Source organism: Ammospiza caudacuta, chromosome 6, assembly GCF_027887145.1.
Source record: "Ammospiza caudacuta isolate bAmmCau1 chromosome 6, bAmmCau1.pri, whole genome shotgun sequence".
In the NCBI taxonomy this organism is placed as follows: domain Eukaryota; kingdom Metazoa; phylum Chordata; class Aves; order Passeriformes; family Passerellidae; genus Ammospiza; species Ammospiza caudacuta.
This window is the reverse complement of record NC_080598.1, coordinates 16,179,593-16,207,041: the sequence shown is the minus strand read 5'-3', so window position 1 is coordinate 16,207,041 and position 27,449 is coordinate 16,179,593. Positions and strand designations below refer to the sequence as shown.

Sequence of the window (27,449 nt, the reverse complement as noted above, 5' to 3'; positions counted from 1 at the left end):
AGGATCACACACAAAAAAAAACTTGTAGAACACATTAAATAATGCAGCAGCAACACTATCATATATTGATTTGGGCTAAATTTTTTGGGGAGAGGGGAGGGAAAAAAGACTATCTTAAAAGATACAATTAAACTAGAGAAACAGTGTGATATGCATTCTAAAATTATATACTTTGCCATTCAGTTTTCTAAATGTAAGCCCAAATGCTTTGTCTTAGGGCTTAATTTTAGCTCCATTCTAGTGCAGGTAAGTCTTCTGCAAATTCTAGCCTGAGGGTATACTTTTTTTCCTTTGTGTTTAATGCTGTTTGAAGCTGCCTGAGTGGAACTTGTGAAATTCCCAGCATCATAAGAGAGGCTTGTGTTTTCCATTTAACCCCTGAGTTCTAACTTCTGTTCACAAATTGTCTGAGCAATATGCTACACATGCAGCACTTTCCACATGCTGGTACAGATGCTGGGCTCCATTCACATGAAAGCAGAACATGTTTATTTAAATATTGACTCCACTTAGACATCAATATCTTTGCTATAAAAGCTGCATCTGAATGTTGTGGAAAGTGAGGAGGATCTAGATAAAACTCTGAGTATTTTATTTTCAGTAAGAACATAAGTTCAATGTGAGTAAGAAAACAGAAAACAAAGAATTCACCAACAACCATGGGAAGGAAAGATTTAAATTACATGGGTAGTTATGAGGCAAAGACTACAGTTTGTTTTTACAGACAAAGTGAAAGCCTTATATAAACAGAAGAGGAACTGAATATACTAGCTTTAAGGCTTTATTCAAAGAACTTACACCTGAAGTTAATATATTTTTAGAACAGATAAAACAAATGTAATTTAGAGTGCTCAGTGTGTTAAATCTACTTGGCATGCTCTACAGCTTCCTCTTTGCTGCTGTAAGATTCGCTGCCTATAGCTTTTGGCAGTCCCAACAGAGCCAGCTCTTTCCACTAACAAAATACAAAATGCAAAATTAATAAAAGGACCCTTTGAAACTGACAAAAGTGCCTCAGGCAAACTATCTGCCCAGCAGCTGGTTAAAATTTAATCAGTTATTTTTTTCCAGTCCTGTATATCTTTTGTATGGAGCTCCCCAGACCGAGTGTGGTCAAAGTTTGTTAAAAAGGAAGAATAGATAAGTCTCTCTCTTTCAATAAATTAGCAGCAAAGCTAGTTCATTTCTCGTTTTTATTGACAAATTGAGCTAATTGTTTTAGTTTCCCCAAAAGCAGCTAAAAGATCTGTTGACAGATTTTATCTAAATATAAGAAAATTAATGCAGAAAGCCTGATTTGGATTGTGGTGAAACTGCAATGCTTTTTTCCATCTACTATTGCTTTAAATCTTTAAATAATTTTTGTGGAGGTGGGTTTTAGCAGTCATGCTGATTTTAAGCATTAACACTATCTGCTACAGATGAGGAATATAGATTCACTGAGTAGTCAGATGCAAAATATAGGGTTGCTCTTCAGTTCATTTAGTTTTCATACTTAAAGACTGTTTCCAAGCATTCAAGTGAAAAGGAGGCATTTTCATGAACCACAGAGTACTTTAAGAGTGGACTTGCATATGTAGATCAGATCCCTTTCTGGTATCAGTCTCATCTTTGAAATCTTAGGTTAAACCTTCAAAAGTAACTACATGCAAAAAATGTTTCTCATAGTTTGGGTAAACTTTAATTCCTGGCATAGATTTCCATGCACTAGACTGAGCATATAAAAATTTACCTCTGATTGAATATAACTTTCAGCTGCAAAAATTGTAGCAGATGGCATTTTTTAAGAACTCCCAATAAGCTCACACACTCTATTAGCATATGCTTTATCATAACACCCAGGAACTGTAGGCTTAGAGAATGACTCCATTGCATTTCATTTCTTATGGTCACACCATCAGAGTGTGGAAGTTTCCCCAGAATGCCTGAAGTAGAAAGACAGAAAAGCTGTTCTAGGAAGCAAATAAGTAAGCATGAGAAGCATGAGGGTATTTGTTACATGTATTTACTTATTAGCAAAAGGGTGAACTTTAAAAATTAACTTTGGACGTGAGAGATGGGGGGTTCTTAAAAAATTCAGTACCATTGACACATATAACCAACTAGATGTAAAATTAGAAAGATGTAGGTTTTGTCTAACACCTCTTTGCTTAAATTACAATTAAAAGTATACTCAAAACATGGATTTAATTTGGTAATTTTACTTTGGTATACTACCTGCTGGCAAAGCATGCATGGACTTTTATTAACAGTTCATAGTATCATGGTGGTGTCAAGCCGTATTTACAGAGCAGAGTAAGGAAGTTTATTGTGATTTATAATGCCAGTGGAAAATTGATTCCATGACATCTAATGTCCAACAACCTCTCCATATCTGTGGGGTGACATCCCTCTGCATCCCTGCTGGCCTCCCTTGATGCTCAGGTGCCCACATCTGGGTGCAAAGTGCAGTCCAGTGATTTTCTGCTGCCAGGATCAGTCACTCCTGTCTAATAGGTTGGATGCATTTGCATTCTGCAATGCCTTATTTCTCCCCAAATTTTCATTTGCAGAAATGAAAAATGTATAAGAACGCTCAAGTCTTCCCAAATAGCTGAACAACTCGGTGTTCAGTAAATTAATGGTGCAGACAGCTCCCTTATTAGCGTCCCCTCGCTAGTATGTGTTTATCCCACTGTTCTGGCAGTGGTAGCTAATGAGTAGCTGCAGTAACATTGTGCTATGTAAGACACTGCCTCAGGCTCTACAAGGAGCCCTGAAGGCCCAAGGCAGGCCCCAGCTACACCCACACATAAACACATTCAGCTGCAGGTGGAAATGCTTTCAAGCTATTTACCTTGAGCAGATCATATGTCTTTCCCTAAATAACCAAGATAATATGGCCAATAAAACCTCCAAGCAGAGCCTGCTTACAGGCAAGGATTTTGACAAATTATTTTCTTCATAATTTTAATGTCTATTATTTATTGATATAGTTCTCTACTTACTTTTAATAAAACCAAATGTCATTAATTGCAAATTGCAAAGTTCTCTCTTCATTTTTTAAATCTAACAATGTAAAAATAAGGATATGAATACTAAGGCATTATAAGTAGAGTTATATAAATCTTTGTTTAACTGACAGAAACAAACTAAAACTGCAAACTCTACATTTTACTTGAATATTCAGTGGGAGAAATAAATTTATCAATATTCAGTGGGAGAAATAAATACAACAATTCAGTTATGTTTATCCATCCTGGTACACTCTGTTTTTTTGTTTTTTATACTCTGACATTACTCACTCTTCCATTACTATCCTATTATTAATAAAACAAAATGGTCTTGCATTACCAGCCAGCATCCACCTTCTTAATGTTTAACTTCTAATGCTCATGAAGGCCTGACAATATCTAATTGAAGAAACCCTGTGCCTGCTGTGGTGCCACAAAAGGATGACCAGAATCCCATGCCCTGCTTGTGCTCTGCTCAGGAACCTGCACTGGCAGCTCTGGTGTCAATCTCTGCTCCACCTCTGCCTAGGCTCAGTCACAGCACTGCTATTTTATGCGTCCTGCAGACTGAGGGGCTGCTCACAGCAAATCTTCCTTGTGCCTTCTGTAGCTCAGGCAGGCGTATTATGGAACAATCACAGCCAAAAAGCGCACAAGAAAGAAATGACATGTTTGAGGTAAACATGAGATGGGTAGGCATTTATACACAGGGTTACTTTAGGATAGATTCCACCCTTTGGCATCTCATGAAATCCACATCCTAAATGTTGTCTCACACAGGAAGAGCAGGTGGATAAATTATTGTTAGGAGATAGCAAAAGAGACATTCTCCTTATAGAGCAGCATTTGGAAAATTCATCTGACATGCAAAGGATCCTGGTTCAAATGCCTTTGCAGGTTCTGAGGACGCTGCTCTGGATAGCCATTAGGAGATGAAAGAAATAAGTTCGTTTCCCTCTCTCTATAATTATGTGAAGTATAACAAGTTATAAAGCTGTGAATGGGAGAATTCCCAACTAGAAAATCCTTTTTTCAGATTGACTGCTAGCACGAGATCTTGCACAGGGAGTGCTCTTGAGATAAAAGGGAAGAAACATCGTGTTCTTCTCACATTTGCACTGTGCAAGCCCCAGGTCTGTATGAGTCTTGAATAAATCCTTACCTTAATTGGACCCCTCAGGAAAGACAGGTAGAGGATCCCTTTACTGTGAATTGTAATAGGATCTGTGAAAAGATCTATAAGAGATGTTGGCAGTCTTTATGTGTTCTTGATGGCCCACAGAGACCCAGCTAAGTATTGCAGTTCAGCATTCTGTACTTCTACCAAAGAATGGCTCACCTGCCAAATTGTCTTCCTTGCACTCAGACTGTCCAGAGTGGGTTCCTTTTGTGTATATTACTAATGCTTAGGACATGTCTAAAGGTTTTGTAACTTTGCTTGGAAAAAACCCTTTACAAACCTGGCTATCTGTTCAGACATCTCAAGGGTCAGATAATTTTTTGTATCACCCAAAACCACACATGGCAGGGAGAGGAACTACCTTTATTGTGTTTCCAAGGACCTACACTCCCATTTTAACACTTCTGTAAAGTGCGTCTGTCACAGGATCTCTTCTGAACTTACTACAGAAAATGAATTCCTTGGCACTTTTAGGATTTGAGCAGGGCTGCTGAAATGAGCTGCAGTAAAATAACCACAGTTTCATCTTTATGGGTAACACAAACCTGAACTTGCACAAGTAGTTCTAACTAATAACAAGATAATGAAGAAGACATCAGATATTCTGCTCAGAAGTAGCAAAATACATTCACCCTCTAAAAAGTCATTTCCCTTCTCTAACATTGGAAGACTGGAAAGGGACTTTGTGCATCATATGAGAATCTAAACAGGAATCCACTTCTGATTATTATCAAAGAATTGACAATCAGTCTTATAAAAACTTCCAAAGTAACCAAGCCTGGGTAATTATTTGGCATCACACTGATACACCTCTTTAGACTAATAAAAATTATCTATATGAAAACTAAAGTAAATAATCATAGATATATAAACAAACAGTAATAAGTACTTATATACCAATCATAGCATAACTCAGCCACATATCAAGACAGTTAAAAAGTCCAGTTTTACCCACTATCCAATTTATTCCTTATCCAAGGACAACAGGCCTGGGAGGTTAAAGATATAATACTCATCTATGAGCAGAATACACTTAGAAAAAAAAATTAATTTTTTTAAAATTAAAGCAATAGCCTTGATGACTGAATTATTCTGCAAAATACAAGGAAGGCTTAAAACCTGGTGGCAAACTTTCTCTCAGGTCACTAGGTTTAATGGTGAGATATTTAACATAAAGAGTGTTCAATTGCCAAGTACAATTAATCTGATCTGTGATTCATTTGAGGAAGGTGGAGATTGAGAGACACACATGGAATACACAAGATGAGTGTCTGATTAGGAAGAGAAATGTGTATAAAAAGTACTTTCAGAAGAATGAAATCAAAGACACAATATAGGCATAATATTTTAGAAATAAGTTCTATTTGCTAGAGGATCAATTACAAGTTAGATAAAAACTGAAAGCCTAATTCTGATCTTTTCAGGTCTCTGGAGAGTGAGGGAGAACAGGCTCAGTCTCCTATCCTGAATTCAGTAATCCCCACTTGTTACACATCAGTGATGGAATACCCTGTACTCAGAGGCATGATTCTCCTATGCACTTTCACAGGAACAGCTGGCAAAAAGGCAGCAATCCTCACATCCTTGGCATCTGTTGGTCTTGATGAAAATTCCTGTCTCATTTACAGAGGGTCAGGTTCTATCACCATGAACATAGAGCTGAAACTGATTTCTCAGTAGTGCTAATAAAAGTAGTAGGGAGATATATAAGGAGCAGCAGTCTCTCTGGATTTAAGTGACAACATCTGAAATTAAAGGGACAGAGAATTTTAGACTCTCATTAATCATCACCATTATTTAAGGAGATTCTGTAAAGATATCTTTAAACTCAGTTCATAGTGTAAACACTTTGCAAATCCTATTGAGTCCTGTGAACAAACCCGCTACATAGAACAGTACATGTTCCAAACTTAGGGAACCATACACCCTGCTTGCCATCTCACTTGGGTTTCATATTGTGTGTATAAATAGCTGAGACACATGTATTAATACATTAGCTAAAATTAGCAATACAGTAATTTAAATGCAGGGAGCATTTAAATAAAAATCAAAGAATATAAAATAGCCTTAATCTTTATACTGTAGCAGCTTTATCCGAGCTTGTCTCAGTAAGCATCATGACATTGCCTAACAGTTGCATAGAGCACACACAGCCAGCTACTGGAGCTTTTATTTTGCCAGAAACCACAGACATTTGTTTTTATTAGCATATCTGAGGTACACTAACTTTGTGCCTGTAGTATGGAAAAGACAGGTATTTAAGTAACCATCTAAAAGTATAATTATGGACAATTTGCATATTTTTCATGGCTCTGTCTTTTGTAAAAGGGTGCAGGAACAGTGATTGCATGAATTTCTATCCATTGCTCTGCTTTCTGATACTAGGCTTTAAATTATCAAATTGAAGTGGACATGTGGTTCTTTCAATTATATATTCAGAGGGGAAAAAAAGAGGTTCAGGTCAGTTTGGTTCTATGCATAGCTCATATCCAACTAACACTTCTGAAAGAGCTTCATTCACAAAGGTTCCACACCTGTAAATTTACCTGGATAAATACTTTCTTCCCATTTTCCTCCCACCCAAATTCCACCAATTTTCCACTTCTGAACACATTTCCTGCTCTCTAAATGAATTTGGTCTATTATCACACCTTGATTAAACCCCAAGACTGAGCTACAGACAGCAGGATGTAGGAGCATAGTGGCCTTCCCAGAACACTGACTTGTGGCTTTGTTTATGGCAAAAACTTGTTGTGTTTGCTGTTTTCTGCTAAGAAAAAATCTGTATTTATTTCCACATGCAGCCAAATGCCAGGAGGAACCATTTCCCTTGAGAGAATTCCAAAGGCAATGTCTAGGCTTTGGGAGTGACTACAGGACCTTTAGCTGTGGTATATGCTCTACCATGGTTTTGAATGAGTATCCTACATGAGACAGTTTGGGAATAAGAAAGGTCTCAAACATTTGAGACCAAAAAAATGGAGTTTCAGAAAATGCCCAAAATATTCAACATCAGCTCAGCAATCACTTGAGAAAAAAGTCCATATGAAAATTCAAAAATATATTATGTATTAACAGACCACTGGCTGACAGTGCAAGATCAACAATTTTCTTGTCTGAAAGTTGCACTACAAAAAATCTGCACAAATATATTAAAAATTTTTAATCACATTTCAAAATTAACACTTTAGGTGTGGATATAATGGAAAAAGAAAAAAAGAAAAGAGGTTTTGCTCTAGAGTTGAGTGGTATAAACATAACAAAGTATTAAGTCAGAAATTAAAGCAAATTGAAAGAGATGGGGATAATATAAGAATTTAATATTGAATATTTAGCATTGAAAATGCTATATGTGTATTTCAGTTTAGTGCATGGATTTAGTTTAGGCTGTCTGTGCCTCAGACACTGCTGACTGAAACATAACCTACCTTATTAGCCTCCATTTCAAAAAACACAACTGCAGTGGCTGTGCAGATCTATTGTATTTTGACTTACAGACAAGAAATTCTGGAAGAAATTCTTGACTCAAAGGTCAAGAAAACCTTGTTTCCTTGTCTAGGATTCTTTTGTGACCTCAAAAAGACTGCTTTGTGTCTACTAAAAGGTTGCTCAAATTTCACCCAAATTAGCAGAAATACTTGATGAGTCCTATGAAAACCAATGAGTTTTTAAAATGCAGAGTCAAGAGGAAATCAGTGACATGCAGTTTGAGATAAAACCTTCTCTGACAGGACTGGAGCTACAATAAAAGATTCTGCCCACTGTCTAATGTTACAAAGTGTAAGGAAAGGCATAACACATAAACTAATTATGTTTCACTCAACTTTTTATAAGTCAGGCACCAGTTTTACAGATAATTATACTGATTATACTAAGAACAACTGTCAATTGTGGCACAGAAGGATATCCTAAAAGGAGAAATGATCAGAATTTAGTAGAAATGTAACCATATGAGCTTCTTCAGAAGTCAGTTCTGACACATAACACCTGAAGATTTTACTCTGTATTTATCTCTGTAAACTGCATGATTATTTGGTCATTTAGAAAGGCAGAGAAGACATAAAAATGTACATTAGACTGCACTTAGACCAAATAAGGAGCAACATATAGGATATGGCAAGCTTTCCCAAGAAAATAGCAAATGGCTATAACCTTCCATGGTATGGCTGCAATATTTTAAAGGGTTTTTTGGTCCTAAAGATAAAACCTCATCTCCTCTGATCAAAACAAGTATATGTTTTGTATTGTATATACACATTTACAATATTTAAAACATAATTATATTTATATTAAAGAAGGCACTTTACAAAATGTAAGCATCATTTCTAATAGATTTCAGTGATTTGTAAACCCCAGATTCACTATGGGTACTTTCCTATGGGATCTCTTGTTTTTCCTCTAGTCTTTGAATCTTTTAAAGCCCCTCTCATTATTTTTGTTGTCTGAAGTTGGGCAATAATTTTACTGTGATTAATTAAGCAAAAAGACATGGAAATGGGGGTGTGGTAATCATCAGATAATAAAGCCCTCTGGGTCTCGCAATGCATGAGGTGCAGCCAGGACCCTTTATCCCCAGAGGTCTGATTATCTCCAGGAAAGCTACACCTCCCTGTACTTGCTGTATGGCTATTATGAAATATCTTTACATTTTATAGATAAAGTAAATTACTTTAATCACTGAAAATTGCCAGTGTTGTGAGGTTTCAGCTGTGAGGTTCACAGAGCTTAATCTGCCCATTTCAAGTCTGAAATAACCAATAATTGTTCTAATAAAAGCATCAGTAAATCATTATTTACATGCTGGGATCATCCCCTCAGAGTGGCAAAGGCACCTTCTGTGTGTTTGATGACATGGGGTGCTCGTTTAACCATAACCCTGGAAGTGCAAGCCATAAGGGAAATACTCTACCAGGGCTATTTAGTGTGTGTAATCAATGCTTTGTTAGAGCATCAAATTATTTTCTGTCATTCTGCAAAGTCCTAGGTCAGCAAACAATAACATCTGCCCAACATCTGAAAATCTCTTTGGAAAAATTCCAAATGTCTTCAATTTGTCACACTTCCAATCAAGCATTTTTCAGAAAATCTTCAGCGGCTTTTGTTCAAAGGCAAAATATATTTTCCCATTCCTAAATCATTGGAACGCACAAGAAGCATGTTTACTAATTGTAAATATGATGGGGATGTCAGTGACAACTCTATCCTGCCCTCCACATGCTCCGGGGCTGTGAACACAGGGCTTTGGCAGACACCACAGTCAAGCAAAAGATGTGTCCTCCTTCCTGATGCCAGCCCTGGGATCGTGACAGCCTCACATTTCCTTTCCGTGGAGCAGCGCAGGACTGGAAATCTCAGAATTACATCCCAACTGATGGAAGAGTCACAGACTGACAAAAATATCACCTTTCTGGAAGAGCATTTCCAAAACAAAACTTGCTTACACTGATATATTATCCTTACCTGTCACATCACAGTAATTTATTTAAGATACACTATTTGGAAAGATTTGCAAGCAGTTACACAGGGATATGGATTTCTACTTCCAAGAGGCTTTCAGTGACCTAATGCACTACAAGAAAACACTGTGAGATGCAGACATATACCTAAAAAGCACTCCTGACTATCCAGAAAGGTGATCTATGTCTGAGCTGGGCAAACAGATTAATTAAAAGAAATCCAAGGCCTTTTTGCAGCGCAATGTTCACATACACATACAAGCTGAAGACACAAGAAAGCAGCTAGTTATACTTACTGGACTAATGCATGACACATGTCAAACTGGAGGAGTTTTACCTAGAAACAGAAAACAATATCTTTAGCAGAGGTGAAAAAAACAGAACTAGGAGGCAAAGGAATACTGGTCCTAATGCCATTTATCCTACTTTTTTAAAGAAGTGCTAAAAAGTCGACACATTTCTCATGACAGGAAAGTAATTTTATTTCAGAGGGAAAATATGTGCTATCAGTAATTCTCCAGAGAAATCTGAGATTATTGTGCCAGAGGCAATTAACCCTGAGTAATAAAAACTTCTAGCAGCCTCAAATGACAACCTGATAGAAGAGCAGATATTTCCAAGGGAAAATAGTGACTTGCAAACAAGATGTCTTTTTCTTCTCTTCTGGCTTTCAACCCAAGCTTTTAAGCTTCCTGCAGCAATTTGTTTACCAAGTTGACTAATGAGAAGAATTAATCAGAAGACTTTTCATAGGAGAAATATGACCAGTAATATGAGCAAGAATTGTATGATACAGAAGTCCAATGTCATCTGCTTCTGGGAGAATTCCAAATTGAAAGACTGAGTCTGGTTACAAGATACAGTGTAGGAGATGAGGAGAAATGCTCCGTGGACGCTGCATTTAAAAAAAGGAAAAAAAAAACTAATTGGCAAAAAATAAATGAGAATATCAGTCACAGGAATAAAGATGAGATCAAATTTAAGGCCAGTCTTGTTAACTCCTTAAGTATAACTCATATAACGAAGGAGCTGGTGAAGTCAGTGAAAGGACTGATGCAAGAAAATCACATGAAAATTAGGAAAATTGAAAGATTCTTACTTCTGATAACACTAATTTGCTAGTGTTGAAAAGCTGTTGCATTTTTGAATTCAAAGGTAAGTATTAAACTCCCAGTATGGTGTCCTTGTTTCATCTGGGACACAGTCACTTTTCTTCCCAGCAGTTGGCACAGTGCAGAGTTTTGGATTTAGGATAACAATAATGTTGACAACACACAGAGGTATGAGTTGCTGCTTACACCAAGACTTTTTTTCAGCTTCAGCCAGTGAAGAGGAGGCACAAGGAGCTGGGAGGGGGCACAGCTGGGACAGCCAAAGTGGCCAAAGGGATGTTCCATACGGTGTCATGGTCAGTGTGTGCCCTAGGAGCAAAGCTGGCTCAGGGATTAGCAGGTGGATGGTGAGAAATTTCGCAGTGCATCACTTGGGTTTGATACTCTAATCAAAGTCAGCATATTTCCAAGTGAAACAGACAAAGTAGCTCCGAAATTTTTAGCTACATAAAGTTCATGATGTATCCCATTGGTTAATGCAGTTTCAAAAACTAACTTATATCTTAAAATCTAGGAAGACAGAGTGAACAAAAAATAACAAAACAACTACGCTGAGAATAAAAAAGGTGGGCTCTTAGGAGATGTCATTAAAGTACTGCTTATTGAATTTTAAAGCAGGAATCAATTAAAGTTTTGGCCAAGTATATCTCTTACAAAAAATGGCCCAATGCTTTCAAGAGTTTTCTGTGCCAGAATGGTGCTGTATGTGGTACATTGTGCATCCAGGAATTTTCTTATGCAAACAAAGCAAAAACATGGAGTTAGATTACTTCAGTAATCTAATAGAGTAATCTAATACCTCAGTATTTCTCAAGGTATCTCTTTTGAAGTTTCTTCTGAACAAGTAAATAAACTTAAGTTTAACAAAAAATTTGAAAGCACGTTAAAAAGAGGAATTGGAAACTAGAATGCAACATGGCATGTAGCAATTTTTAACAAATATATGTGCTATGATTGAACACAGCGTACCCAAACCTGTTCATGACTATGTTGGTCAGTATGTCCTGCTACTCACAGCGCCAGAACTTAGAGCTCATTTGAAAAATCTTCCAAAGAGTTCCAGACACACACTATATCTAAAGTGAAAAAACTAAGACCATAAAAATTCTTGATTATCTAGAAATGGAAACACTACAACATCTGACCCCAGAGTCTTGGGCTCCAGCTCTGAAACTTGTTCAAAGGGGGATAGCTCACAGGAGCAGCTCCCTCTTGCCTGTGGGTGCTGAGGAGAAGGGCAATGTTGAGGTTTAATAATTATGTTAGGGAAGGATTCACGTAGACACTCGATATCAGGTAAGCTCCTCGTCTAATACGGAAATTGAACTCATGCAACATTCATGCAGAAATATTTTACGTAGCTACAGTAAATATGATCAAAGCCTTTAATTGTAAAACAGGCTGAAGCTTCTTGTGAAGAATTTCGGGTAATAAGCAAATATGAAAGCCAACTTGGGGGTTACCTAAAAGGGTGAACAGCCTTTGAGGTACCAAACTTAAAGCCTCTTGTGCATCAAAATCTATAATATTTAGAAATAAAACAGAGATCTTTGAAGGCGTGAAAATCCTGAGGCTTCAAGAATATCTTATTTAAGCTGAAGAATATATTACATAAAATGGGAGAGGGCATTATGAACACAGCCTAACAAGGAACACAGAGTAATGTCTCAACATGCTTTTTGTTCAAACTTCATAGGAAATTAGATTAATAATGCATGAGTTGCTTTATGCTAAGGTTACTGGCTCACCCACCCCCTCATTTATTTTTCCTCTGGAAAGCATTCTACTTTTACATAAAAAATTAGATTTTCCCCATTTTATTCAACATGGCTTGAGCAGACACAGAGCTCTCAAAAGCTCTCAGATAAAGTCACTTTTATCAAGCTATGCAGAGCTCTTCTGTTCATGTGAGTATACTTTTTCTTATTGCAAAAAGTAGGCAACCTAAAGAATAGCATATCTAAAAGCATATAACTTTTTACAGCATCCCCAGTTCTTTCAATATCTTTGAAAGAACTATACCTGTTTGGAAACAAACTTCATTCTTGGTGTGGGGAAAAAGAACAAGATGTGGGCTAGAGAACATTTCCTTCCTTCTCCCATTCTTTCTTTGTGGAAAAAGTGTCAAGTTTATATTAGGAGCAGTTTTTCAGCTAAGATTTGCGCAGGAAAATCTCCACCTTGCTTTTATTCTGAAGAAAAACAGGTTGCAATAACACAGACTGTCCTGGAAGTCCCCATATCTCCACCTACTCCTCTTGCCAATGAGAAAATTAAACTCTCTGCAGTCCATATGTCCTGTCTCATGAAACACAAGGCATTTTTGGCATTTCTTCCCTTTAAGGGCAATCAGAGCTGGTAGATGAGATAAAGGCTAGCAGAGTACAACTCTGTGTGCACAATGACTTCTTGAGCACAGTGACTCATGGAATATCAGAAAGTCAAACACGCACTGTGATATTTCTTTAAATGACAAATCATCATCAAAAGAAAGCTGTGAAACTGTTGCCATCACTTTCAAAATATAAATAGGGGAGAAGAGAGCAAAAGAGAAGGAATATTTTTGCCATCAAACCACAAACCTCGTTAACAGAACAAGAAGAGATAAGCTTTTTGTTGATAAATTCCTGCAATCATTAAGTCAAACAATTGCAGGGCTGAAAAGGAGATCAGAGGATCACTTTGTCTAAGACCATGATCTGAGATAAAGTTATTTGTACTTAAATAAACATTTACCAGGAAAAGCTAACAGTTCTTTAAAATCTTCAGGTACATTTTTTCCTTTTGGAAAACTTATTTACCTGCTTAGCTATCAGTGCAATGAGATTTTTTTTTATTTTTCATGAATGGAGATATTCTCCTTCTACAAACTAAGCCAATTTCTTCTTGTCCTTCACCTGACACTTACAGGGAGCAGTTCAGGACACTCCTGATAACTGCTTAGACACTGAAATGCTACTGTCAAGCTTCCTCCATTTTTCAAAAGCAGAAAAATAAAACAGTTTTTTCAGCAGTTGATTTTAGCTTTACATTCAGTGTTTTATCAAAAGACTGCTTTATCATCAAAAGACTCAAAGCAGATAAATATAATGTAAATTAATATATCCTGAATTAAGTTTTTTATATATAAATATATAAAATTATAGTCAAAGGACTTCTCACTTTTTCATTACAGCCACTGTGAACTTTTTCATTGTCTTCACTAGGAATAGCATTATTCTAAAGAAAGGCAACAGAGTACAAATCCAGGATAATCTTTATGCACAGCACATGGGAAAATTCTGGAAAAATCTATTTTTGCAAGACACACCCTTTCCTTAACTTCAGAAAAAAGTTGCATGTACGAGATAAGTAGGGTTTGACTGTAAAATAACTCACTAACCATGCACACTATTTTAAAAGGTCATTATCTGGCACACAGGCAATATTAATAAAAAAATACAAAATTCAGTTTTCTTTGGCTTGTAATTAATAATTTCATTGCCAAAGTTCTCAGAAATTGAGAGAGCCAGCAACAAGAATAATTTTCTGTAGATTATAAAAGTTAATTTCCAATACATTATGTATATCATTCTTTAAATGTCAGATCCAAATGCATTTTTAGTGACTGATCTTAATTTTGCATATGCTTTTAAAGTAGTATTCATTAAAAAGTAATCTCGGTAAATTGACGTCAGGACCATATTTCATTTCGTCAATCAAACCCCTGAAATGTTTTGAGACAAATTCTTGCACATCACTAACTGTACCTGGGAAATTATTGTTTCACTCTCACTTAAACTACACCCTGCAACATCAAAAAAAGATAAGGAGCTTGCTTAGGGAGAGATCCCTCACTGAAAGTAGAGATGGAGAATGATGCTGCACTCCGAGGAGGTTTTTGAGCTGCTTTTGGCAGAGCCTGAATTGCCGTGAATTCCTCGCTGCCCTCCTCGCCAGCCAGGGACAGCCGCAGCAGCCCACACCTGGCGACAGGGCTCAGGACCCTCCTTTGTCAGCTACCAAAACCAAATTACCTTCTCTGCAAACACACATAAACATTCCTAATTCATTTCTGGTTTCAAATTAGACTAAAAATTCAACAAAGAGCAGGTTTTGCTTTAATTTGCTGTGAATTTCATAATGTAATAACATCAGAGGAGTTAATGTACAGCTCTATTAATTGAAAGTAGAGCTTCAGGGGTTGGTGGAGCTCTTTGGTTCTTTTCCTCATTTCTTTGTAGAGAATGAACTTTGAATTTTGTATTTTCAGGTCCTGTAGATTGTGACACAAAACACTTTTTCCTCATTCTTGTCACAACGTGATTAGGGAAAAAAGGCTTTTTTTGGCTGTCTTTCTCTTTTTTTTACATATAATGACTCAGATCAGCTACTCAGTCTGACTACCCTTGCCATGTCACAGCTTTCAGGCTGACATTTATATTCATTTTAATATTTCCTTCTGGCTAATAAGGAAAACTGGCAAATAAGTACTCATATAAAACATGTATCTGAGCAGTTGTTTGTGCAGGGAGACATTAAAAACCATAAGGCTGGAGAAAGGGAAAAAAAACCCCCAAAACTTAATCACATTTTAAACAATTTTCCAAAAAGGGTTGGAGGAATCCTGGCAATCTTTTTTAGATAAATCCAATGATACTAAAGGTAATTTTTAGCTAATGTATCTTGATAAATGAACAGAGATATGTGGTAATTCTTTGTTCTATGCACGACAATAATTCATAAAAAGAGATGGGACTAAGCACCATATATGAAATATATCACAAAGCAGAATGATCTAAGGTTCACTGAGATACACAGACCAGTCTTAAATGCACTGTGAAGGATTCCCAATGGCTGGGATGACAATACAGCCTGCTATACTCCTGTCTCCAAGTTCAATCTAATTTTTTTCCCCTAAATTAAGAGGTTTCATAAATCAGGAGAGGAAATCAGGTTCCCTCTTTCTAAAAAAAAAAAATCACACCCACAAATTACCTCTGTCCCTCCACCCTACAAATATATAGGTACCCTGTCCTACAGAAACATCTAAAAATTTATATAAACCCTCAGAAATTGCATAAAATCTCTCCATGCCATTTCCTCTAAGTACAGAGGGGGGTCATGAAGTCTGGCTGCTAAAATTTGTACCTACCATACAAACAGAAGAAAGAGAAAAGAAACATACTGGCCATAGAGTAAAATTAGGGTACCTCATTCCTGTATCCTTAATTCCACAAAAGAGTTCTACAAACATAAAACCCTACAGAAGTTTTCCACATAATTATTCGGCCTCATTTGAATTACAGAATGATCTGATAGTGAGACTTGGTGTTTTGGGCTTTTTTTGTCCCAGCCACATTATGGGATGAACATTACAAAATACTGGAAAAGTTTAGCAGATTTTAATTTTCCTCTGAGGAAGAAAGCACTAAACTACCAACTTACCTACCTAACTACATTTTGTACCAAAGATATATGACTCCTCAGGAAATCCTCCTGACTGAGGCAGAAAAAGAATACTCTAAAAATTAGATTTGTTGTCTGTTAACACCCTATTTTATATTCAATTTTCTTTTGTCACATTCCAAGAAAGCAATTATTTTTGCAAGTACAGACACACTGTTCTTTCTGAAAGGTACAGTTTCATATCTTTGTCCATCCCCTTTGATTTATTGCCTCAGTGTCAATACACAATGTCTGTGCCAGCATTTTGAAACTCAAAAAGGAGTATTTGCTCCACAGAATACAAATGCTAGTTCAAAGAAAATCTTTGCTTGCATTTATGCTTTGAGAAAACAGATTTTAAAATCCTGGAAACCTGCTTAAATTTGGTTTACCGGCAATATCTGCCCAGTTATGACATTGACCTCTTTAGCTCCTGAAGGGCAGCAACATAGAATAATCACCATCATACTCTGCAAATTAGCAACGTGAATCTTAAAAAACCCCCAAAGCAACAACATAATAAACAGAGATTTTTAATTTGGTAGGTCATCTTAAGTATTAAAAACTGACCTAAGAGCCCAGGTACTGGAGCCCACTCTAAGTGCCCAGAGCTTTCTGCTCTGGCTGGAATTTGCAGAAGTGCTATTGGCAGGTGCATATGGAAATACAGTAGGAATATTTTTGCAACTCAACTTTTTTTTTGTCTCACCAACTGTTATTAACTTTTACTGAGACAGAGCCAGGGTCTATTTTTACTATTGGAGTGGTAATCTGCTAGCAAGCAGCATGGTTTCCCTCATTAGTTATGTTTGCTCAAGATGTTTGTGTTTTTTTGTTTGCAAACACAGCAACATTAACAGAATTTTTCCCATATTCTGTCTTAGCTTTTGAAACCAGAAAGAGCTGTTCTTTGAGCATGGATGAAAACACTTTTTTTCCTTGTTTCTATGGGACCACAATTTCTTCACATTGGCTACACTAATAAATTTGAAAGAAATACTCCTATTTTCAACTAAAATCCCCTATTACGGCATATTATAAATTTTCTGAACTAAAAAAAAAATAATTAATAAAATAAGATGAATTATTGCAGACTGGCAAATGCTCTTTAACTCTCACAAAGACGAATAACAGCTGTGAATATCAAGCAGAACTCACTCACTGAAAATGCCCCATAGTTTACAGATTTTACAGCAAAAAGGGCAGGGGAGGGGTGTGCAGGGACAGGGAGAGACCATGTGGACATTGGCCAAATCCAAAAAGTGTGTTAGCTTGCTGCAGCATCTTTGAATTCTGTTTACATCACCACCTTGAGGAAAGGCTTTGTTTGAAGGGCCCCATCAGTGAACATTCTGGGTTAGTGCTTTTCTGGCTTTAACATGTGAATCACAGGTCCCTGCACCATCACACACCCCTGCAATGCTCCCGTGCTGAAAACACACAGCATTTGTGTTCTTAACCCTGTGATTTGAGAACAATAACTGTTAATGTAACTCAGTTAACTGTATTGCTTTTAATTGAAGATTATCTTGATTACAGCCAAAGGGCACTATTAATACTCTGAAGAAATGACTAAGACTTTAGCATTTGAATGTTGTAGAGAAAATAGAACTAATTAGCACTAATTTAATTCTAAGATTAAAGAAAATTCATTTTTTTAATTTTTAATTTAAGATAAACTATTTTACTCAGAACAAAGAAAGAATAATAAGTACTTTTTCCGACTGAAAGGCATTTTTTACTTTTTGCATTATTTCATTAATATGGGAATATGGGAATCATGACCCCATTAAAGATCAAATAATAAGCATTTAATTATTGACAGCAAATAAATTTTTAATAAAGATACAAGGGTTTTGCTGTATAAAAGAAAGAAAACAAAGTACCTCTGACCCAGAAATTCTTAGAGGATCTCACACCACTATATAATCTATAACCTAATTTTAAAAGGATAGGTTCACAAAGGGACATGTCATTTTTCTTTCTTCTGTAGCACAGAATGAGGTACTGTAAGTACAACGTGTGTGAAAATGCTCCCCAGAAGAACCCCAGTTCTATCTTAATCATGCACTTAAACTAAATAATACATTGAATATGTCATAACCAGGAGGACAGTCATGATAAAAAGTGATTTAACCCCTTTTTACTCGACAAAATAATACTTTCTTTTCTTTACCTTGGGACTAGTTGTCATTTATAATTTCTGACCAAGGGAGACATAATGGATTTACAATGAAACCCTGATGCTTTTCCAAGGAACATGAAGATGCAGAAAATAAGTGCCCATTACATTAGCAGACAAAAAGATGTTTTCATTGGAACTCTGAGCCTCATCCTGGTGCTGGCAAATAAATGGACTGTTTGCAGGTTCTGAAAGCATAGTTTCTGGCTAATCACATATCAACAAAGTAAAAATAAAATGAACTTTTCCTGAACCTTCTGATTCAGCACATAACTAAAAGATTCAACATGACTTTTTTCAGCTTTGCATTCATATTCAGAAGGGGCCCAAATCCAAGAGCCCTAGTCCAACCAGTCACTACCAAATATTCAGATTAGTTTCCTAAAATGAACAGAAATACCTACATGACAAACATAAAGGAAGGAAAAAAGAAAAATGGATTTGGGAACTTATCACTGTAAGAAACTCTAACTTTTTCCCCAAATTACTTCTTTTGCCACCTTTAAATCTCATCAAAATATCACATCAAGGAGGGGAAAAATATTCTTAAAAATGTAAAGAGTAGACGAAAAAGAGGAGCTGTCAGAAGACAAAATATTTACTAAATTATGGAATATATTTAGTCTTTTCATAGTTTAAATGAAATAGCATATTCTTGACAGACGAGAAAATTTCAAAAGATTCTATGTTGAGATTCAGTTTGAGTAACTCACGTACCAGCTGAGTTTCACAAATTTGCAGAAGTGGGTTGAAGTTCTCCCATGCACTGCTTCTCTTCAGATCCCCCAGATTTTCAGAAGCAACATAATATATAAATAGGGAGAAGTGAATCACATGAAGATTTGAAAAAAATACCTCCTCAACAATTCAGTCTAAGTTGATGCAGATTCTGATCTGAGACCTTAGGAAGAAATTCCTTGCTTTGAGGATGGTAAGGCACAGGTTGCTCAGAAAAGTTGTGGACCTTCCATTCCTGGAAGTGTTCAGGGCCAGGCTGGATGGGACTCTGAGCTGCCTGGTCTAGTGGAAGGTGTCTCTGCTCATGGCAAGGGGTTGGAATGAGATGAGCTTTATGGTTCCTCCCAACCCAGACCATTCTATGATCTAGGAATTCCCTTGGTTGTCCCATCCCCATAGTGCTGGTAGGAAACTGGCAGCAATCACATGCATGTAGCAGCCATGGAAATATTCTGCATTTTGTGTCTGACAGCAGTAGGAAATAATAGCTCTCATCACTCTGCATTTCACAAAGAAAAAACCTGCAAAAGAAAGAGCTTTTTGCGCAATGCATTTTCTCACACAGCTTCCTTCTGCACATGCTCTGGTCAGGTTTACAGCAGCATGTGCCACTGGCATATTTTACAAAAAATCCCTTTGCCAGGATCTTTTCTCCTGAGAAGCTGAGAAGCTTCAACTTCTCCATGTTTTGCTACTTTGGAATGTGATTTGGAGAATAGTTTAACCAGCATGTGAATTGTTTTTAATTAATGGCCAATGACAGCCACCTACGTCAGACTCTCTGAGTCTGTCATGAGATTTTATTATTCATTCCTTTCTAGCCTTCCGATGTCTCCTTTCTCTCTCTTTGGTGTAGTTTTAATATATCATTTTCTTTTAATATAATATACATAATAAAATAATAAATCAGCCTTCTGAAACATGGAGTCAAGATTCTCATCTCTTCCCTTATCCTGGGGACCCTCAAACACCACCACAAGCACGGCCTGCACAAACTCGCTCTCAGCAACACAAACACCAGACTGGGGGAGCCACCAATACCACTTTCAAGGACATCCAGAACATTCATGAGTAAATGCAAACATTTTGGAAGGAATTTGACTGCTTGAAAAAAAACAGACAGAAACCTGGAAATGGATTATCCTTAGTGTGTGCTGTGTTCTAAAATTATGTCGCAGTTTTTGTGAAACATCTGGTGCAGGCCACTGCAGGCCACTCAAGGACAGCGTAATTGCTACTCTCTGATTTGGACCGAGCCTGAAGGACCATTTAAAGATAATTTTTAGGGTGAGTTTCCCCAATCTCCTAGACCAGGAAAACTGCAAGTTAGCAACATCTGCTTTATTGGGAACAAAATTAAACCCCTAGTAATCACATTTAAAAACACTTTGCAGCGAAAAGTTCAAACCAGCATTGTTATCAACTACTAATGTTGCAAAAACAACCACCTTGATTTTCATGTTTCCCCTAATAAAATATGGATTTTTATAGTGTGAAATGCAGAGTAAAATGCCTTTATCTGGTTTGTCTTTGATGCAAAGGCAGTCTGTGCATATTCACAGTAACAGGATTGTTCTGCAGGCAGCTCCTCAGCCTGTTTGCCAGGGAACACACAGAGGAAAGCACTTCCACCACGGAAACTACCCAGTAATGTTAGAATTAAGGTAAATCCAAACGGATCCAAACTAAAGCAGCATTAAATGAGCACCTGTGAGTGACTTCAGGCTACTTAAAGCAAGTATTCAAAGACAATGTATTTGGGGAGAAGTCAAAGTTTACCCAGACTTGCATATGGGGTACAACAAAAGTTTTCACCTGCATTATAAGAAACTTTCATTAATTTCATATTAACACAGATGGGAAGCACCACTACCTGGAGCCTCTTCAGAACATGATCTGTCTGCTGCCAAAAACCAGAGAGGAAACACAGTAAGGATTAATATACAGTTCTAACAGCCTCAGAGTGGTGAGATGTTTCACATACAGACCTCAGCAGGTTAAAACAGCAATAATGGGAAGGAATTTAGGAATTCCTATTTTATAGGAATAATGGAAAACAAAAAATTGCCATGTTTGATGACAAGCTAACAGCCCTACAAATGAAGGTACCGACTTGGAGAACTCAATTTCAATTTTTTCAATTTTTTGAAATAACCATGGAAGATATTGTAGCCTGAATGGCAAATTTAAGATTCTTTCCCTCCAAAAGAATGTGAACACTCAAAAATACTGACCTAAAGTAATTTCTAATGCTTACCAGTGGAGGACTTCAGTCTGCAGTAGATCAAATAGCATTTAATCTAAGAATAACGACCAGGGAGTCTTCCATTGTAGGGGTAGACAGAAACATTTGTCTACCCTAGCATTTGACACAAAAAAAGGACAAATTATAAATATTTATTTCTTACAAGTGGGGCAAAATTTGATAAAGCAAGAAATACTTGTCCTGGTTCAAGGCATATTTGATTTCTCCTCACAACTTCAAGCAGATTCTTGCCCCCTAGTCAAATTTTGCTTGCTACATAAACTTCTCAAACTCATTTACTGAATCTAGATTAATTTTAAATACAAACAAAGCCCTCTTTTGCTTAGCTGTGAAAGTTTCTCAGCAATATAAGAGATCAAAGAAATTTTAAAGAGTTTTCTTTAAAAACAAAAGATATTGCCAACTTTATTACCAGAGTTTTATGCCACATTCAGCTCATTTACAGCATCTTACCAACACCAACAGGAGCAGTCCACTCCTCAGACACTTCACATCACAGCTTTTGGGGACGAACAGCACTTGTCTAACTGCTCAGCCAGGCTCATCTGAATTTCCCAACTTGATGGAGAAGGCAGGAGACGTCAAAAACATCTTGTGTGGGATGAGAGAGAAAGCAGTGCGCCCTCTCTGCCCCTCGCCAGCTTCTGACATAGGCCCTTCCTGTGAAGCCTTCATATTAAGTAATCTGACTAAAAATCAAGTTCTTGCCAATAGCAAGATGAACTTTAAATGAAAATAGGAACTTTGGAAGTGATATTTTCAGCAAGTTTTGAATATTTCTTAAGGTTAACAGTCAATTTTTTAAAAAAAATTAATCTTACAAACTTCTGCAAGTCAGAGGCACCTTTCATCAAGGAATTCTTCCAGGGAACAAAGCTGAAACTAATTTTTTTTTTAGTTTTGAGTTTGCATTCTTTCTATTCTGTTGAATATTTTCGTTTTTTAGTACTAAGAAAAAGAGTGAGTAGTTTTCCTGATCTACCTTCTCTAGAACAGTCATCTCTTCTGATCCCTTTATCTTATCTCTTCTTATTCATTCTGAAATAAAGGCTCTGAAATAAAAAGGCTAAGTATTTTCCATCTCTTTTCATATTACTCTTGTTCCATAACTCCAATTATTCTTATTTTCCCTTTCAACAGCCTGTTTATTTCTTCCATATATTTGTGAAGCTACAGTGCAAGAATAAATATTCAGTTCTACTAAAAAAAAAAAAAAAAAAAACAAAAAAAACCCACCAGATTTTACTTGAAGGTATTAGACTGGGGGTTTCTTTTATTATCATCTTATTCTTTACACAGCCTAATGTACTCTGTTCCCTGGTGAACAAAATTCTCCAACAAGTCCACTGCCTTCCAACACTGCCCTTCAAAAAACCATGTAAACCAATTTTTTATTGCACTCCAAGCCTTTTTCACTTAAAATGACCATAATCACAGAGTGAGAAGTCAACTAGAGAAAGGAAAAATCTTGACAAACATTCTTATCAAACAATCAATTTCTATTTGTTTATAGGCTAGATTTGGAAGTACTGAAACCAAACTTTCATCATAGTCCTATGAATAACTTCAGGGTGCTTTTTTTATCAGTATTCCAAGTAGTCTATGAGTGTCAGCCAAAAATAAACTTTGATTTTTCAAGCAGGCTGATGTCTTGTTGGTTTGGGGCAGGGTAGGAGACTGACAGAGTTTTCTTCTTAAAAAACAGAAGAATGACTATTTAAGAATGTTAATCTAATAACATGCTGCACCCCTTACTTCTGCCTGATGGTTTAATTATTAGTAACTCAGTTCAGTTCATTAGGGACCTATTGTGCTGCTGTTGGCAAAACAGAAATGTCACTGCGTGTTAAATAATTAAAAGCAGTAAAACAAACATTATCTTTTGAGTCCTGGATTTATAAATTGCTATTAAGAATGCAACCCTTTAATCAATAACTACTTATCTATTTTGTTTTAGTGAATAATGAGTATAAATTCTTTCCTGCCACTCTAATTATAATGTGATGACTACCAATTCTTCCTACTACAACCATAGATATTTTGTTTCATTTTGGTTTTGCTACAGAGTATAAATATGAGCAACAGTTTGTGCATCCAACAAGTCACAGCAGTACTTGGCTATGTTTCCCCAAGCCAATCACTATCTTTTTTTCCTTTTTTCTAGAGTGTAAAGTAATTCTATGATCAAATCTTGCAGTCCTTGTGTGTGCCATTTATTTGTCCTGCAGCACAGGACCCAAGCAAATTAGAAACTTGGAACTTTCAGGGAGAAACTGCAGTGAAAGGTTATTGAAGGGTATGTAAAACAGAATAATGTTCTTGCTGGGCTCAAGTCCCCAGAATTTTAAGAGGATTTAATTCCTAGTCATAAGTGGGGCCCCAGTGATACAGGAACTCTGGGCACTCAGTCCTTAGTTCCTACAGCCCAAATTGTTACACCACAAACCATGCATTTTATCACCAACAATTACCAGTTTTGAGCTCTGGTACAACAAAGACTGAGCAAAGGTCTGACTCAGAAAACTTTGCTAACAGGCAGATTTTTTGAGACTGGAATAATCATAGGAGAGCTTACTTTGTAACTGAATATCATCATTCTGATTTTTCATCTTTTTGGTTCTATTACTTTATGGCAGTCCTGTCAGGAAGTTTTGCCAGCCTCAGTCAGAAACAGAGAGCATAATGCAAAATAAAAGGCAGAGTACATATGAGTTTTACAAATGTTTACTGCTGACATGAAAGGAATGCCAAGAGGAGAATAATCCCTCTGCCTCTGCTGCTGACTTTGTCACAACTTGGAGAAACTTTAGGAACCATTAAGGGAATCACTTTCATACTGTAATTTCAAAACAGAGCTGGGCACGTGTAGGCTGGATTTGGAAAGGAAGCAAACCAATAAATAATCTTGTAGGTATTTCTGTTGCCATGTTGGCAATGATGACCTTTTAATGCCAGAGCTGAAGTATCACCTACCTATTTCCTTCTCAACTGCCTCTCACCAAATCAGGCAGAAAGCTGCCATCCAACAGCTAATGCCCATGCAGAATAATCTCTCAAATCCTTGGAAAGAGGACACTTAAATCAGCCTGAGGAGCACCTGCCTTACCAGTTGGGTTCTGTAGTTGTGCACAGAAAGCTCTTATAATTCAGTTCCCTTTCAGCAAAGGGCAGGTTAACTTTGATAACAAAAGGCAGCTGTGATCACAGGGGCACAGCAGCAAAAGCAGGGGAAGAGAAAAAGGCATTTCAGATACCGATATGAGGGCTAACAAGTGCCTGACCTGACTTGAGCAGCTCTCTGCAGGACAGTTTGGTGGAAGGGGATAACAGAGAAAAACAGAAAAATATAAGATCTGTGGAGGAAAATAATGTCACCCAGCACTGATTAGTTTGAGAACAAAGTAATTCAATACATCAGAGTGACAAAAATTATTTCCTTAAATAAACTATTGCAAGCTGATTTTCACAGCTACTTTGTGCTTCTTTTCTTCTTCCTCTAGTAAGTCTCTTACAACCATGATTTTTGAATTTCTATTTTCTGTTCATCAGAAACAAAGTACTCTTTACCCCAAAGCATAGTTGTATGTGTCAAAACCAGCATGTAACTACATACTCCTCCCCACTGCTGGCCTTAGCTGACTACCTGTTGCAGTGCCTTTTGTTGGGCAGAATCTCAGGCTAACCAGTTTTGCATTCCTGAACCCTCAGTCTAGTTTGCACACCATGGTTCTGTGTTTAACCATTACAGCAAGTGGACATGGAAAGACAAAAGTTTCATATTGAAAGGGAAAAACTCAAGTGAAGCCTAAACCAAAATGCCAAGAGGTATATTTGTTTCCTTCAAGAAAAAATAAAAAAGTCAGCAAGAAGCCAAAGAAAAACAACCTAACATGCACTGAAGAACCCATCAAACTTGAGAGACTGCTGGCACTTCCACAGTACATGGGATGCATAGCAATGGTACAGGTTCCTAACTGTGGCAAAGAAAAACTCATTTCTCACTCCTGGTTTTCAACATGCAACTAAAACATGACAGATCTCCCTGTTCCATTTCACATAACCATTCAGCAGATGATAAATCCATCTCCAAGCACTTTGTTTTCAAGGCAAAGCTTGCTTTTTTGTTGGTTTTCTTCCATTTGAGTACACAGACCCAGAGCACAGAGAGCCAAAGCCCACAAACACTACTAGAAAGCAAACTGGTAGACATTTCTAAAACAGCAAACAGGGAATGGGAAACAAGAAACACCGTGGGGAAGAGACAGAATAAATGGACTCCCCCATGCAGGACTCTGAATGAAAATGAACAGTGGCTTATACAGGAGGGAAATAGGCAAAGAGAAGGGAAAAATGAGACTGAAATTGTGTGGCAGCTCCAAAAACATCACCAAACAGTAATTGAAATTTTAGCAGGAATCAAATTATGGAGGGAAAAAAAAAATAAAGTGTTGCATAGGCTTTTCATCATTTCTTCAACATCTTGATCTCATATGTTCTCCTGGGTTGGTGCAATGTGCATATTTGCAGTCTGAAAGAGCTATTTTTAGATGCTCAACTGGGTTGCTCTCTGCAGAGTAAACATCAGTTGGGGTCCCAGATCTAAGCCAATTCATTCACTGCTCACTTGACAGAGCACCACAATGCCAACAGGAGAGTCTTCTCCTCCTTTTTGTCATGTAGGAGCTTCCAGGGCTTTTTTAGGCAATCTTCTCTTTCATATTCTCCAGCTGGTAGTTCATTTCTTCCTTGTCCCCTCCACTCCCTAGACACAACTACAATGTGTCCCCAGGTACATTTTATTCCCTATAAATTCCTCTGTTTGCCTTTGCTGATCATAATGGATCCTTGAGTAAATTGGTTCTGCACTTAGAGATATTTTCAACATGTTTGGTTTAGTGATGAAATAAGAAAAGAGTGATGGAAAAGAGAGAAGAGAATCTGAATAAAAAGACAGGAATTAACTTCTCAGCATGAATAAAACCAGCTACAGATCCAAATGCATTTTCAGACATAAGTAATTTCAAAAGAAAATTAAAGGAGATTAGTATTTGGGGAATTTTACCCATACATGTGTATATATGTGCATATTTATACATAGACATACATTACTAAGGCTATAAAATTCAAAGTATAAAACAATATTTGAAATCCTTTCAAGTTTCAGAAATGAAAAACTCACTGCTCAGGTACCTAAGAAGAAACCTCAAATTATTCTGTCTCCTTACCAAGAAGCAACCACAGAGATTTGAAAAGCACGTCATAGGCACACAATAAAAGATTAAATTAGAGTGATTTTTAAAAATCACTCTGCTTTGGGATACTTTTATACACACTCTTACTCAAATATTTCACTTCCAACTTTTATTTAATGAAAGACACTTATGATATTATCTCTTGCTCTTTATTTAGTGGTGTCATTAAAGCTATAACAGAGACTCCACAGCTCTATCTCCTAAATATGCACAGCTTTAAATGTTTCTGGAGGTATCTGGGATACAGAACAAACCTACACATAATAAAGAGTTGCCATTTAATTAAGGAGCTATTCTTGAGGTAACACACAGTCAAATCTCCCTAGGCATCTGACAGAATCAGTGTTCACAGCTGGTTTTTAACCCCACTCTTCATCAGGCCTAAACTAAAGCCACAGTATAGATATACAGTATAATAAAGCAAAAGTCTCAAGAGCAAAGCACATCTCACTGAATATCTCCTCATGGGCAGGTGATTCAAGCTAGTAAATTAATTAAGCAGTGAACAACATCACAAATAGGTACAAGTAAAGCAGCATGTGCACAGAAAAAACGGAAGTCTGTAAGGGTAAGTTAGAGATAAGCCTAAAACTGCTTCAACATTAAGGTTTTATTCTGTTCCAAAAGTTCTGGCACTGCTCTGCAGCTCCAAATGGCAGGTTCCTACTGTCTCTTAAACAGCTAGGCATAACTATTTAACCACTTCAGGACCAAAGTAGAATGTGCAGCTCCAATTAACACTAATAGGAGCTGTATGTTCATTCAGCTACACATATTGCTAAAAATGTACTTCTTAGCCCACAGCTTTAAAGTAAGGAAAAAACCCTCCATTCTTAAAGGCAT

At 36.9% G+C, this 27,449-nt stretch overlaps 1 long non-coding RNA gene across 1 annotated transcript in view; it reads right to left on the bottom strand.

Annotated features, from left to right (window-relative positions):
* Positions 1–5,696: 5,696 nt before the first annotated feature.
* Positions 5,697–27,449, bottom strand: part of LOC131559524 (uncharacterized) — a 65,193-nt gene continuing 43,440 nt past the window's right edge. The window contains exons 2-3 of the long non-coding RNA XR_009274892.1: positions 9,926–9,966; positions 5,697–5,918 (exon numbers count right to left, since the gene is read on the bottom strand). This is a non-coding gene — a long non-coding RNA (uncharacterized LOC131559524). The remainder of the gene's footprint in view (positions 5,919–9,925; positions 9,967–27,449) is intronic.